Source organism: Struthio camelus, chromosome W (assembly GCF_040807025.1).
Source record: "Struthio camelus isolate bStrCam1 chromosome W, bStrCam1.hap1, whole genome shotgun sequence".
NCBI classification, from domain to species: Eukaryota; Metazoa; Chordata; class Aves; order Struthioniformes; family Struthionidae; genus Struthio; species Struthio camelus.
The window spans coordinates 13605960-13622287 of NC_090981.1; the positions used below are offsets into that span (position 1 = coordinate 13605960).

Here is a 16328-nt window from a genome sequence, read left to right on the forward strand (position 1 = left end):
TATTTACAGAAAACATGAAAAGAAATGTTATGGGATGTCCTGTTGTATTGTCACCTTCATCATCTTTGTGTCAATTCATTTTTTTTCATGATCCTTAAAGACAGTTTAGCACTGATTTTTTTTCAGAAGTTCTACGAGTAGGTGCCTCCTTCCTGACCTTACTGGGAGCAGTGGGTTCTCACCACCTCTGAAACATGTCAGAAACCCATCACTGTTGCTCTTTTTCTTGTACTAACTGTGTTTCCAGGCAGAGAGAGAGAGGAATAATTCTTGGTTGGTGTTCTTACCTGTTATAAAACTGTGGTTGTGACACTGGATGCTTTTGATGCTAAAATGTAAATTATATTGCTAAAAATACAGCACAGGTCAGTGCTGAAAGTTTGTGTTTGGTGTAAAGCAATTGCTTTTCTCAGTGTCACATTCATCCTGCAGCTGATACTGCCATTACTTGATACTGGTAAGAGAGAATCAACTAGTTTAACAGACTTTGGTCTTACCATTTTCCTAGGATAACTGCTTTCTACTTTCCACTCCTTCCTCCCATCTCTCAAGTGGGAGAAACCCTTGCCTTCCTGTGATTTGGCTGAGGAAAGGAGAGGTCAGCGCTAGGGAAGTAGAGATGATGTGTACAGAAGCCATAAAAAGACAATAGAAAGGCTTGCTTGTTTTTGCTCTTGCATAAAATAGACAACCTTGTGACTCATTATTTATCTGACTCCCCACCTATGTAAAAAAGGTAAGCATTTAAGTGATGTTGTTGCTTTTTTTTTTTTTTTTTTAATCTATACAAGGAGTTGGGGAGAAATGCTTCCCTTTTAGTACTAAAATTGGGAGGTTATAAGAAAGCCTTCTTGTAGTCAGAGGAAGGGGAAGTGATGATGAGTTTAGAGCACGCCAGGCACTTTCAGTGCAAGTGGTGGCAATGACAAAATCTTATATAAACCACAGTATTGCTGAGGTAGATTACTGAAATGAGCAGTTTGGGGGGGGGGGGGGGGGGAAGAGAGAGATCATGCAGTGGCTCTAGGTGAATGGATCATGTGAAAGGTGCGAGTGACGAAGGTAGACACTTGTGTTTTATACTAAGGAACAAGAAAAGGGAGTAGTACTTTTTCAGACATAAAATTAAATAAATTGGAATTAAATTTTAGTTGATCATGCTTGGTAGTTAAATGAGGTATTAGTAACACCAAGAGATGCAGAAATGAGTAACATGGCTGCTAACATGCTGTGATTTTTAGTTTTGTTATGTGTTTGCAAGAGTTTACTGTAAAAGGGGATACTATCATAAAGCAGGTAACTATTACTACTAAATATAAAAATGACTGAAGAACAAAGTTAGATGATATTGGGATATAACAACATGAGGTAATGTAAAAAAAAAAAAAAATAAACAGGCATCTTTTTTCTATGTAGTAGATGACCACAGTCCTTTCAGGACTAAAGATGAAGCGAAATAAATACATTATGGTGCCAAATACTGGCTTCTCAAACTTGCCTGTTTAGCTGTAGCAACAAGAGTCGAGATGTCTGGAGAAGAGGCCAGCAGCAAAGCAGACACCAAAAGCTCGTGAATAAAATGCCCTCGACTGAATTTTCAGTAGGGAGCCTCAATGCTGAAACATCCGCAAGCCCAGAGAAAAAGCGGGGAAGTAGGAAGAGAAGCGGGCTTTTTTTTTTTTTTTTTTTTTTTACAAAAAAAAAAAAGAGATAACTCAAGTGGGTTGAAGAATGGAAGGTTACCAAGATGTCCAGCTGCTGTTTGGTGATGTGTGAGAGGACAGAAGAGCTGCCATCTCTAGCATGGAGGCAGTAAGCAAAAATATTTTCTGTATAATAGCAGTGTGGATATTATTTCTGTTGGGAATACTGGGCTATTACAAACTGATGGTGTGCTAAAAATCAAGGTCTGCTTTCTGGTGGATAAATTATCACAAAAAAAAAGCACAGCTTTATATGACTCTTAATTTCTGTGTGCCTTTAAAATAACAGTTATGACAAATGCCAGTCCCTTTTTCTGGTAGCTATTAAGAAGCAGGATTCAGGTCCTTAATTTTGTGCAGAAGATATGCAGTCAGTTTTGGTCAGAGTAAATTTGGGCTAAATGCAGTTTACCTCCCAACTACTGTGAAAGTATCTCAATTTCCTCATGCATTGGCATATTTCATTGGCACAAAAGGTCACCCCCTGCAGCAAGATAACTTTTTTTTTAATAATTCTTCCAATATATTGTGTATACCACAGTAGTGTATACAGGTGCTTCAGTATTTATAGAGGCTTAAACTCAATATACTTATGGTGAAAGTCTACATGAGTCAATCTTTTTTTTTTTTTTTTTTTCTTGGTAGCCTCCTTGTCTTCTCTTGTAATTAATTCTTTTTTGGACTGTGAGTCTGGGCATCTAAGACTGGGGCCAAGAGAAAATACACTGTTAGTTTATTTATGTGTCAGTAAAAACTTTCCCCTGTTATAGGGCACATCAAACCTGATTCATAGATGCCAGAAATTGTAGCACAAAGGTAGATAATTTTATAGTTAAAAAAAAATCCTCCAAAACTTCCACATGTATTAATTTAATATGCTTTTAAATATTGATAACCACTTTCCTGGAATAAGGTATGCAGTGAATTAGAGAGTAAGCTTTTGTGTTCAGTATGTGGGTTTATGTCAAATGGTAGTCTTACTGTAGCGGCATATATTGCATCAAGAGAGCACGCTGTTCAGAGGAAAATGCCATTAAGTTACAGACATTGTAAAACGTGAACATTCTTGGATAATTTGTATACAGCTATTCCTGACTCTTAAATCATACCTATGGAAACAGAGACCTGTGAAAGCATGGAAATTCCTCCCACTTTGTTTTTTTTTTTTGGCACAAAAGCTTTGACAGCAATGCTATGCAGTAGGAAAATCCATCTCTCCATGCAATGACTAACTGTGCTGCACGAGTGTTGCAGCACATGTGGTACCTGCCACCACCCACTATTTGTGTTCTCTGCCACTTGCCAGTACAATATGACTGCTTAGGGATGACATTTTAGACTGTCTTGCAGGGTGTGGTTTTTCTAATAGTCCTTAAAGCTTCTGTCAAGTTTCAGCATGGAAGAATGCACCAAAAGCTTTACATAGTTATCACAGAATCACAGAATGGTTGAGGTTGGAAGGGACCTCTGGAGATCATCTAGTCCAACCCCCCTGCTCAAGCAGGGTCCTCTAGAGCATATTGCCCAGGAGCACGTCCAGGAGGGTTTTGAATATCTCCAGGGAAGGAGACTCCACTACCTCTCTGGGCAACCTGTTCCAGGGCTCTGTCACCCTCACAGTGAAGAAGTTTTATGTTGCTTAATGACAGAAAAACACAATTGCTTGGCAGGTTTGGAAGTACGCTAATGCTATTGGGCACGCTAGGGAAAGAGAAATGTGGTTTGCTTAGTTGGTGCGAAAAAAGCAGGGAAAACGAAAAAAAAGAATGGCTGCCTTTTAAGTAAGTGGAGCACAATGTGCAAATGGGAAGAATAGCACTTCTAAAAAGTGTACTGTACTACAGAAAAAAACCCAGCAACAACAAAAAACCTCCATTTCAATAACTAACTTGGTTGCTGGTTCATTCTTATGAAGATGGCACAGTTCTGTTTCTTCCTACATGCTTATGTACGCAGAGCCATCTACACCCTTAAACTTTAACAAAACAAGTAAAATTTTCTGCAGTACAGCTTAGTTTAATAGTAGTAATTCTCAAGCCCTTCATCATCGGTGGAGATAAATTGCCTGGCTGCAATACTCTGGATTATATATTACCATGGTCTAGCTCTATAGAACTCTTGTAATATTTTTCATAGTGCTCAAGAACCCCTTATTCGTTAGTGCTCTGACTGAACAGGGGCCAGGATGACAGTGCATTGTCATAAAGCAGACTTCGTTTTCAGTTGTGCAAGTATATGTGTGGGCAGCACATCCATGGTTTAAACTCTAGCTCTCTTAATGATATAGAGGATTTTATAGTATATGTATATTAGATGGTCCAGCTCTGTGTATTTCATTAGGTGTAATAGCATCATCTGCACTGTCCCATTCACCATAACTCTCTCTGCTGTATAGTACAGGCATTGTCAGAAATATATACTGGCTCCTTCAACCTTAAGCACTACTTATTTTCCCAGGCTGCCTACTTGCGCAGGCTGCATTTCTGGCTAGACCTGTTTCCAGGCAGCAAACCTGTTCCTAGCTTGATTGAATATAATAGCGAGCAGAACATGCACTATTGTACAGTTAATGCTCCCTTAAAGGAGAAAGGACAGAGGTAGCAGCAACTGCAAACATCCCAGCAAAGCTAAAACTAAACTGCTGTTGTTTTCCATATTAAAAAAAGTTAAGAAAATTAATTTGTTTTTGAGAGAAAAAAAAATTGGTGATGTTTGTGATGTCTGTCTGGAATGTGTTACTGTCTTGATTTGTAATGTTGGTTTAATAGAACTGGATATGAACTAACAAAGGCTTGCAAAAATATTTAAATTCTGTGTCTTGTGTAGAAGCCTTACTCAGCTCTGGATTCTTTCCTTTACACCATAGAAAAAGCAAAAAGTAAGTTGGTTTCCCTTGCTGGCCTTTGCAGAAAAACCTGTGAAATAAATGAGGCATAAACTCCTTTAGGAAGAGGCTCTCTTAATAAATACATCTGTAACTGCATTAGAAGCCATTGTTCTTGGACAATCTCCTAACTCTCACTGCATTTGAAAGAAGTTGCTGACTGTCCCATAACTCAGGTAATGGCACTGTGTGCCTTGAAGGGGGGCGTTCAGGGACTATAGTGAAATAAAGAGGACCTGTATTCTGTGGACTCGGTCACTATCTAGGCAGGCTCTTACTTTAGACTTTGTGCACCAGAACTTTAAAAGTCACTTTTGTGTTTAATTTTTCTTATTAATATCCATTAACTAACAACATTCAGCATCAGTAGAAGGGGAAATGCTGAGCTGCTATACAATGGTGAAACTACACATCTTAAAAAAAATTATTTATTTTTACAAGCGTATTTGATATAAAATAATAACATACAAAATAAAAATATTCACAAATTTTTGTGTTTTAAAGGCTCATTCTCTGAAAGGAACAATTAAGATGTCTTGTGATCAATAGAGCAGTACATTCCTGGCGAAGAGGAGCTACACTTGATATATCACTGTGCAAAAGGAGCAGCACAGGGGTAAGGAAAGCATTTTCAGAAACAGAAGGTCTGATATTTATGGCAAAAGTTAACATATATGAGACAGAGACAGATGCTGATCTTAATCTTTTCCTCAGTCTCATCCCATTCCCAGAATGGTGGTTGGTCACTTTTCACAGATTATTCCATCTTCAAATTAGCTCCCCCTCTCCCCAGCTAATTTATATTAACTTTTTAATTTGGCATAGACATTCAAATAAAATGTTAAGTACAGAATACAGGTTCATCTAATTTCAGTGATTCCTATGTTGGCCAAGTTACTGGAGTGCATAAATCATTCAAATCAACAGTCCTTGGCATCTGCAAGTTGGAATGGCTATATCCTCAAACAGCAAGGATGAAAGCCAAACAGCCTGTACTAAACAACTACCTTGAGCCACCGGGGGGGGGGGGGGGGGGGGGGGTGTTTGGGTGTTTGTGTTCTTGGTTACACTGAGCCTCTGGAAAACTTTATGTTACCGAGAGGTAAATGTTTCTGTCAGCCAATTGATTTAGCAGTCACATAATTCTTCCTTTGATGTCTTGGGTCAATGAAATCTTAGTACCGCCAGGGTTTAGTAGGAGATATATTAAAAGAGTTTCTCTGTGATCTTTCCTGCAACGGAAACAGCAGTAAAAGTTATTACTCTGTCACAGTAAAGGAGTATCTGTGCATTCTTAATTGGCACCATTTTTCAAATGGGTTACTCTTTAGGTTACTAGTAGAGCATAACTGTGGTTATAGAACTTAAGTTACAAAGGTAAATTTGTAATTATATTTCTAAAAAACACTATTTCCCCTTATATTTTCTCTGGTAAAGAGTGTGAGTATCCAGAAGGGAGATCGTTGTCGATTTCTAGAGCTACCATAACAACGTTTGGGGAAGATGAGAAAACCTATTGGGAGGAGTCAAAGTACAAAGACATTCCCTCAGTTACTAGCAGGTTATGCTGAAAATGATGCTAGAGGTCAATTACTGGAGTAATACTGTAACGGTCTGCATATCCACATACCTTCTTGCGTTAAGTGCCAGCGGTTCTCTAAAGCTACTGAGGCAGGTTTTTCACTTTAAGCATTTGGTGTTTAACAGCAAGACATCATAATGTGTACTAATTTGATTTTAGAGAGAAAACGGTAACAACATTTTTCATAGGCTCTTAGAAAAGGAACATCTTTTTTGCTCTAGGGCTCGACTCCTGTTCCTGCTGAACTGAGCCAGTATGTAAAATCAGAACTGATATCAGCTCAGTAGGCACTGGAGGACGGGTCCATCAACAGCTTGGAACAACAGCAGCCGTAAGTGGCAGCTCCAGTTGGAAACAACCATTTCCTGCAAACGATACACCTTGCTAAGCTACAATTGCAGTGAACTCATGAGAGCATCCATCAAAGAGGAGACTACTTCACAAAACAAAGCTTTATAGACAATTCCAATTTAAAACCACAAACATTTATTTCCTCTGTCTTTTAGAAAAGCATTGTAACCAAATTACTGTGGATGACACCTTCCTTTTGCAGTCAGACTGAGAATTTAAGGAGCACTGCTTATTCTCAACCAAAAAAAGTCTTTTGTCCTAAGTCATCTCTGCCTCTTATCTGCCATATACTGCATTTCACACACAAACATTTATTATAAAACTATACAGTGAGCAACAAGGTACCTCAGCCAGCAAATACACTCCACTTGGCATAGGCTGACACTTAAGAAATATTCTCATCTCACCTTCTCTTCAGGTGCAGAACTTAGCCACTGTGAACAAAGAGAAAAACAATCACTGTTCACCAATTAGCTAAGCTCTGCACCTTGTCAGAGAGGTCTTCGTCCAAGTATAATTAGTTATCAGATATGTTTCTTCCATGATGCATCTGCTCCTTTTCTGTTTGGACTTTTTTTTAAATGGATGAAGAAGGTTCCAAGGTGTGAAACAGATAGTTACGATGATTTTCATAGTAGCAGCTGGGGTCATGGCTATGTGGTAATCCCTGGCAATGTGATTTTAATCTTAGTCACAAATCATCATGCCAGGAACCCAAACAGCCACAACATTAAAAGAAACCTGTGCAGTCACTCTTCCCTCACATGTTCAAGTTTACAACAAGAGGTATATTTAAGTGTTGTTCTTATATCAATTTCTTTAGAGTTGTATTTATTCAGCATGCATGCATTCTTAATCTGTCTGAAAGTCAAACAAGTAATTTCAGACTATTGCTAACACATACTTACCACTGGAGATTTGAAGAATTTTTTTTTCTTTTAATATGTAAGAAATTACAAGAAGACAGCAGAACAAACTGCATCTTTCTGGCCTTAAGTGCACTTCAGAACACTTAAAGGCATTTACCAGATTAAAGAAATGTTGAACATATACATAATAACTCTCAGATTTGGGTGCGTCCTTGATAACTGGGATTGTGCAGGCAAGTGGCTTGTTATTACAGCCCTACCTCTTTTAGAATATGACCCTCCCCACACCTCTCCCATAACTAACCACCTGGCACCCTATGGTTTAATCCACATTTCCCCCAAAATTTTTCTGGCAGGCACAGTTCTTGTCTAACCAGAAGAACAGAGCTATTCATAAACAAACTTGTTTTCATGGTATCTATCATCTGCTGTATTCCATACAAATAAAGTAAATGCCACAAATTCAAATGGAACTTAATATCAAGCACTGCCTACATGTACAGGCTTGAATGGGAGAGAATTAAGATTCCTGTTCAGTACCAATTACAAAATGATTATTTTTGCTAAATTAGATGTATGAATTTTGATACCACAAATCAACTGTAAAGTTATGTGAACAACCAAGGCAATCAGGCCAACAGATGAGTTAATAGCATTAGGCAAAAATCTGAGGTATGCTGTATTGGAAAAGATCTTCATACCAATCTGAATTGGCTGTGTGTTAAACATGCGTGCACAAACACTGTAAGGTTACCTCAGGCTATTCAAATGAACTGCAAGATGGAAAATATCTTTGCAAATGACCAGTTTATAGCCTGGAGCAATCTTTAGCTTGTGAAGATTTCTTGGAATTTTGCTTTTTCTCTACTGTCTCCTCCACTTAACCTTCAGAAACAAACTAGATGATTGCACATGAATGGCATTAAGCAGCTTCTTAATGTCAAGGCTACTCCTCTTACCTCAAATTCAGTCTTCAAAGACCTGACTACACTTAACACAAATTTGTTTGAATTATCAAGTTGTTCTCATGTGATTTAGATTTGCTTTCAGGTGCACAATTTCATAATTCATTTATGGGTGCAGATTCTTTTCAAAGATTGCACTGCCTAGCAAGTCAATACGCAACTTTGTTAAACATGACCATTTCTCACACAATTGCAATTTTAAGATGCATTGTAAACAGAGTTAAGAATGTAAAATAGAAAACAACTGCAGGTGGAGCCTGGCTGCCTCTGGCCATTCCGACTTGCACTTGCCTCTTGTACAGGCAGTTACAAAGCTTCAAAGCAAGCCCCTCCATGCTTTGTAGTTACTTTCTGCATGCAGCTAACTCACTGCTCCAACAGCTAGGTTTAAAAACAAGCAAGATATTTAACAGGAGTTATTTCTTGAGCTAAGCAGCCACAAATTCTATGGTATGCCAAAGTTTACTCTGTTTAGTGTGCTATCATGTTCTTTCTGCATGGGGTAAAACCAGGGCTTTTAATTAAAAAAAACACCTCTTCAGATTAACATCTCTGCCACCACTTTGGCTGAGGACACAGCCATATGTTCTCATGCTGCAGCAAAGCATTTATAGGCAAGTTCTTGTTGTTTTGCATCTTCATTCACCATTACATTAGCTCGCCATAGAGGTGTACACACACATTGCCTGTAAGAGGAATGACACACACCAGTTATGACCAGCTAGCAAGTATTTGTTCCATATACCTCATAGAACTCATTGAATGCAAAAACAAAACAAAACAAAACAAAAGCACACATCCAACCGAGAAAAGACCATATACTCTATAACACATACGCACATCTCCCCACCCCACTAAATGTAGTGTTCTCTAGCTGTTTTTAGCCTAAGGAAGACTATGTATTGTATTGAGTATGTAAAAAAGGAACATTACTTTAAGAGGTTATGCCATAACAGGAAAATGTCTTCCTGCTCCATTTTTCTCACTATTTTCCAGGTTGAAATCTGTTCTCTACTACCTGAAATATTTCCAAATGCCCCTTAAGAAGGCATCTTGTCCTTCCTTTAACAAGAGAAACATTTTATTTCAACTTGCAATGTCTCCACACCCAATAATTAAGAGCACATCAACTGAAAAAAAAAAAAAGGTCTGTTTTAAACATCCCATTTGGCAAGTCTGTAACTGGAAATCAATTGAAAATGGTCAAGTCTGTGTTTCAAAATCATCTTTTCACATGCAAGATATGGTTGAACATGCATACAGTTTTGGTTTGGTAGGAAAACAGGCTTTTCCTTATGCCTGATTTTGGAAATAGCAACAATCAAGAAAGAGAATTGAGCTTGTGGGGGCAAAAATCTGGGCCCCTTTGGCAGTAATAAAGCACCAACTAATTAAAAGGAGACAAAATGTCATTGTGGATTGCCATTTTTTTTTTCCTGCTGATACAAATATTTTCATCTAATTGCAAGGAATGCAACAAGTGTTAAGTTGCACTTACCAAAATAGGATTGTATGTATGACAAAATATATTAGCAGGTTAACAAATTAGCTTTTACAGTTGTACTCAATGTTTGGATAGTTTCAGGAGAAGAAAAAAATATGGATAGCATTGAAAAAAATACTATTTTTAATACTAGTCTTCCCAATTTCTAGGGTTGGCTGGTAAGATTTAAAAAAAAAAAAAATCAGTTTCAACAGGAAGGGAAATAATTTAAAGAAGTTTAACAAAGACTTAAAGGAATCAGGACAGAAACCTGCCAGACTCATGGCCAATCCCCTAACCATGCTGTCTTGCATTCAGAGACTCAAGAGCTCAGATATTTCCCAAATCTGCAGCTGCAGGATAGTCACACCAGGCAGGCTGCCTTGGAGCTGGGCTCCAGTTGCTTTCATAGAACCTAGTTGTGCCATAAACTGTATGCAACTGCTAGAGTAAATTAAATGAATGATATTGGCGATTATATTAAAAAATAGTTGCAAAAATTCTTTCCCTACACTGCAGAAACTGTTAGTCTTTATTTGGCATAATATTTGTCCCAAACAGGTTTGTTTGCATAAACTTGAGGATTCCCCCCCCCCCCCCCCCCAATCTGCTGGGGGAGGGAATCCATATGATTAAAATGTACACAATATATATAACTCCTTGTTTTCATAAATAGTGTTGTTTTACGCTTATATAATTTATAAAATAAAGAGCTTGCCAAGTAGTGTGGGGCCTATTTGTTGGCTGATATATAAATAGGAGGTATACTCTAGAGCTGGAAGAAAGTGTATGGGAGACTAATAACTTTATAGTACAGTTGTGACAAAATATATTTCTCTAAAAGCATAAGAACCTCTGGCTGTAAATGGCTTTGTTCATTGTCAACATAAAAGGCAAAGGCATGAATTTCTTGCAGATTTTGAAATACAGTGCAACATTTTCTGTATTTTTACATAAATTTTAGATACATAACAGGCATCCTAGTCAGGGAATTTCTTGAGGTTATAAAGTTCATAGTGAATAAAGATAAATGAAAGTGACGTTGAAAGAACAAGTAGAGGTACAATTACAATTGTAAGGTCATAATAGCCTAAATAATAAGCCACAGTAAAGGCATTGAGTATGTCCAGTCTTCTAGCCCTGGAGATGTCTGTATTCCTTTGATGTAGATCCTTGTGATATGCTTCTTTCTGAACATGGTCTTGAAAATGTAAGCCTCTACAGCACTGATTTTTTTTTTGCACCTAATTCATATTTATGTGCATTAATATTCACAACCAGGCTTGCCCTTATCATCAATAGAACCAATGCTAGGAAGCACTCTCCCAGCACTGTTGCCACCTCTAGCTTGCATAAAATGAAATCAGAGGAGGCAATATATCCTATTTAATCACTTGCCAGAAGATCAACCTGCTTAGGTAGAGGTTGAGTACACCTAGGTAGCTCTAACCCACAACGTTTAAGCAAAGGGCAAGAACTGAATATACATGCCAATTTTTGACAATCCACAGCAAGAAAATATATTAAAATCAGTTTTTACTTTGACACAGTAAAAAGTGATTATTTTGAAAATGTTAATTAAATGGAATGGACCTGATCTTCTCCTCAACATCTCCATACCCAGGCATATATTTGTGTTTAACAAGAAGTTCACATCACTGATGTCAAATCTTTGGGAAGAGAAAATAATGGAAAAAAATGTATCATATCTGTGTAATTAAGTGCTAGTAAACAATCCATTTCTAACTTTTTTTTTTTTTTGGCAAAAGAGGTGGCCTGTGACTCATAAAAGATACTTTAATATGTTAAGCCCCTGTGAAATCCTACTGCTTTAAAATAAGAGCACAAAAGGTTCTGTTTTTAAGGGCAGATGCCATTTTTCCATTTTCACCAACCAGTCACATGCCTTGCAACACCACTGGGTCAGCTGAGCTATAGTATGTGCATGTGCACGCATGTGTATGCACACATATGTGTGCATTGCCGGGGGGGGGGGGGTAGGTGGGATTTGAAAACCCAAAATACCCAAAGACAAACTTCTATTTCTGATTCAGTAAATAAATCTGTATAGCTGGTGCAGATTTGCAGCATCTTCACCTCAAATTGCTACAAATATTTTCCAGTCTATGTTTTTTTCTTTGAACTAGGCTAGAAGTTATTTCTTTTATAATGTTAAAAGGAGCGTGGGGGGGGGGGGGAGAGATTATAGCTACAAACATCTGGAAGAGTCATAATTTCCTATACATAAGTATAAAATCCAAGAGATTAGAAAGCTTAAATATAATGCTGTATTAATACTACACCCATACTAAAAGGATAAACGTTTGCTATAAAATCATGAAACAACTTTCAGTGAAGTAAAACACAGTTCTGCCACCATAGCTTTGCCAGGTACTAGATTTTTAAATACCTTGCAAAGGGTTTAAAATCTGTCTACACTGAAAGAGCTACCAAATTTGGGCTGCATTTGGGCTACCAAATGCACATTAACAACTACAGTTATTAACATGCTGTAATGAAAAGCATGGAAATTTTCAAGCAAATTACTATTGAATAATATTTATATTTAAATAGTATGAACAGTATACCTTTGAAATGCATGCTTTATATGTCTTTTGTTGCCTTTAAATTACTGACTTTGTTCTTAATGACTCTTGTGGCATTAGTGTCATCTTTCTTACACTGCACCAAGGCTTCCTCAGTTGCAGGCAGTGATCAGGCTAATATTTTGTATTCCATTATTGACTCAGTACTGACCCTAAAGGAAAACAGTTGAGTGCAATAAATCCCTCCCACACCCTGCTCCTTCTGTTCCAGCCTTTGTTCTTACCATCTTTCAAAAGACTAGCTCCTAATAGTAATCAGCTTTTGTAACAGGAGTAAAATGTAAGTGGTTTTAATTTTTCAAAACAGAATCTAAACACTGCTATTATCAAGTAATTGAGATCTACCAATAACATTGAGAATGAAAGTCAGAAAGGAAGGAAAAGAAAGATGCAAGTAAATTGTTGCTTTTGGAAATAAGGGGAGTATTTTCCTTGTCATCCTAGTCCATGCCAATGTTACATCTCAAGAAAGAATTTCACAAGCTTATATAATTAAATGATATCTCATTAACATGATTAACAAGTGATGAATGTTCAGAAGTCCTGAAAGAGTCCTTTTTGGAGTACCTGATAACTCTTTCCAGCTGACCTTTTATATAAAATTGTTCAAACACAGCTTCCAAATGAAATAAAATGCTGAGAGAATTTGTAGCTGAACAGAGCTTGCACTCACAGTACCCAAGACACTGAACAGTTAAAATGCAAGGCATGGTGGGGAATGAAAGTTGTCTCTTAAAGATTGTTGCTGACAAAATAACAGCTGTTAAGATTCCTGCATGTGGAACCAGAGCTAAATCCACAAAAGTAAATAGTTTTCCAAGTTTCAATTCACTTGGCTGTAGACACCCACATCCATAATGTAGGCCCTCAAAACCCTACCCAGCTGCTGCTTCTCCCAGGAGACACTAAACATTTCACCAGCAAATCCTCCTAGGCAATCCAGCTCTGTTAGAGGGCATTTCTCACAGCACCAAGCAGATCCATGCCTGGCCCATACCTTCAAGGTTCACAAATCAAGCATTTCCTTACTTCCCTCATTTGCAGGGCGAGTTAACCAAACAGACCAGAAAAACATTTAAAAGGTTGTATGTTGTCTTCTGCTATATGTTATCCTGTACAGCACCTTCTCTGTTGTATAACAAGAAAGACTTTCTCATGTATTCTCATAGCATGTATGAAATAGATGATGAGGAAGAAAGGATTGTGGTGCTTTCCTGTGATTGCTGCCCTTCTGCAGTTACAACACTCATCTAGGAGGTGAGTAATTCAGTTCAATTTCCACGCCTGCTCAGGATCTCAGACTGTGTCTTCAATTAGAGTATTTCAACAACCTGACAAACCAGATTCTGAGTAGGGTGCTCTCAAATCTGATAAAGCTGCTTTTTTCCATATAATTAAAATATTTATTGATCTTAAAGGAGAAAGTCAGAGGATCCGAGCTGTCTAAAGTATAAGGCACCTAAATAACTCTAAGTACTTTTAATAAGAACCCAGGCACCTGGCTTGCATAGTGCAAAAGTCATCTCATATAGCTTTTGTGGATGTGCTCATAATATCTACATAGAAATCAGAACAGAAGTTCTCAGTATGAACATATGTATGTATGTGGTTCTACTTCTTAACATACTAATATAGTATGTCTGCCTTACATTTTGTAAGCATTGCCTGATTATCTGAATTCCAGCTGCTTTAGAAAACATGGAAGTTAAGCTGTGCCCACTTCCTTAGATCGTTCCTTCCTCCATAGGGTTCCCATTCTTGGTAATAAACCTCCTTTAAAATAGTTTAAAAGAAAAATATTTATTCATTTGTTGAATGAGGTTTGAGACTTTTTTCTTTGTTTCTTTTTCTCTCTTTCTCAGGGTCTTTACAAATCCTGGAACATATCCAAATCTGAAATGCTGGGGATTTGCCAGTTGGGGCAGAAGCAGCATGTCTGTTATCCTCAGATTACACATTTGCCTCCTATTTTCTGAAAAGCCCCAAAGGCTCTTGCAGGAGAGCAAACTGCAGAGAACCAATTGTTACCAAAGCACTCGTAAAACCAACAGCAGTCAGCCCTACCAGCTTTCCAGAGACATGGACTGGGCCCCAGCAAGCAGTGAGCAAAACCAAGAGGGGCTCTAAGTGCAAGGTGACCTGGTCAAAATTGGCACTGAAATCTTAAGAAAGGCCTGGACTGAAAATACCTTGATCACTCTCCTGCCCTCCCACTCCCCCCTGCAGTGTGGCTTGTAGGTTGCCATATACTGCAACTGCAGCTAAAGCAAATGCAGTGGCTTTTCAGATACATGCACTACAAAGAAGTAATTTTTCTAGTATAATCCAAGCTCTAGACTTACACCACAAACATGAGAATTTTATTTGCATAAGAGGATGGAAAAAATGTTTCAGTTTCCAAAATCTCATCCAATCCTTAGAGGAAGAAAAGTAAAACAGGCCCCACAGCTTTGCAGCGTAATGAACGCATCATGTGAACGGGCACTTTAACAAACGAGTATCAAAAGGAAATTTTGAAAACTAAGTAGCTTGTGGTAGGACTGAGCTAACCATACCACATCCTGTGTATGCTCTTCTTGGCTTTTATTTTCCTCCCAGGAGCAAAGACTCAGTGGCAAAAATAAGAATTCATGTCTTTTCCAAATTTTCTCTCTGCACATTTCTCTGTGCTCTTCTGCCTGGTTCAGAGATGCACACCATATGGCGTTTTGGCTGGTTACACCATAAACAGTATAAACTGAACCTGAGAAGTAATTTACAGTAACCCTTCCTGTTACTGCTGGCAGAGAGTATACACTACTTTGTCTGGCTCTTTTATATGCTCCAAAGCTGAAGTAACACCTGTAACGGCCCACCCACCCACACACGCTCTCACTGGTTTGGCAGCCGCTAGGACCTACGTGCCAAAGTTGGGAACACAATTTATTTTTTCAGCCTCAGAGTCTAGGCTCAGAGTTGGCCTTTTGAGTCCTCTCAACTGATGTCTGATATTCCCAGGGATGAGGAGAGGTGGCTCGAGGTTCCTAACAGATCCTCCTCTCTTGGAGAGTGTTCTTTCTTCCAATCCTGCTTTCACAGCTGGTGCTGAGGTTTCCACCAGTGTCGTTTTAAGTTAGACAAAGATTGTTACTATGAAGTTTTGCAAGACACTCCAGAAATTGCAGCATCTCTCTGAGGCACAATTCAGTAGCAGGACATTGTCTCAGGTATGACATTTGAGAATTGACTGCTTCATAAATATCAACCACATCAAGATATACATATTGATTAGCATCGAGATGAAATGTCTTGAAGGGACAATACTGTCAGATAGCACTAAGCTCCCACATTTAGGAGCAGCCGCTTATACAAATAATTCCTGTTAATTTCATTTTAAGAAAAAATACATGATATCGTACAATATTGCTTGCAACTCAAACGTTACCTGTATTTTGAGTGCAATGGAAAGTGTTTAGAAACAAAAATGACACTGACTTAGTCTATTTTCAGTGAAAGTCCTTATGTTTTAACAGTCTGGGCCAAGATCTTTTGTTAAGTGATTCTTGAAGCTGACTGACTAAACCCATCTCAGGCATCAAATACATGGCTTGATTTTCAAAGGAAAAGCTCCCAGGGATATACCTGCAAAACAGGTATAACTATTTTAAACAGATTTTGAAGTAAAATCATAATTTTTCGTATCTGACCCAGGCCGATTAATTTTCTCCTCTCCCTTGCTGCAATGACCAGACAACCCTAAAACAAACATCCACACAGAAAGCTTTATATGTTATATTGTAATAATCTAACTTGCTAATGTTCTCAATCATATACATGCAAGCAAAAAATAAATATTTTTACTTCTGAGGTCTACAAATAAGATTTAGAAAACAAGTAATTTAAACC

General features: G+C 38.0%; 1 pseudogene; it reads right to left on the reverse strand.

Moving 5' to 3' along the window:
* Positions 1–7460: 7460 nt before the first annotated feature.
* LOC104148639 (aminopeptidase O-like) overlaps positions 7461–16328 on the reverse strand; it is a 199263-nt pseudogene continuing 190395 nt past the window's right edge.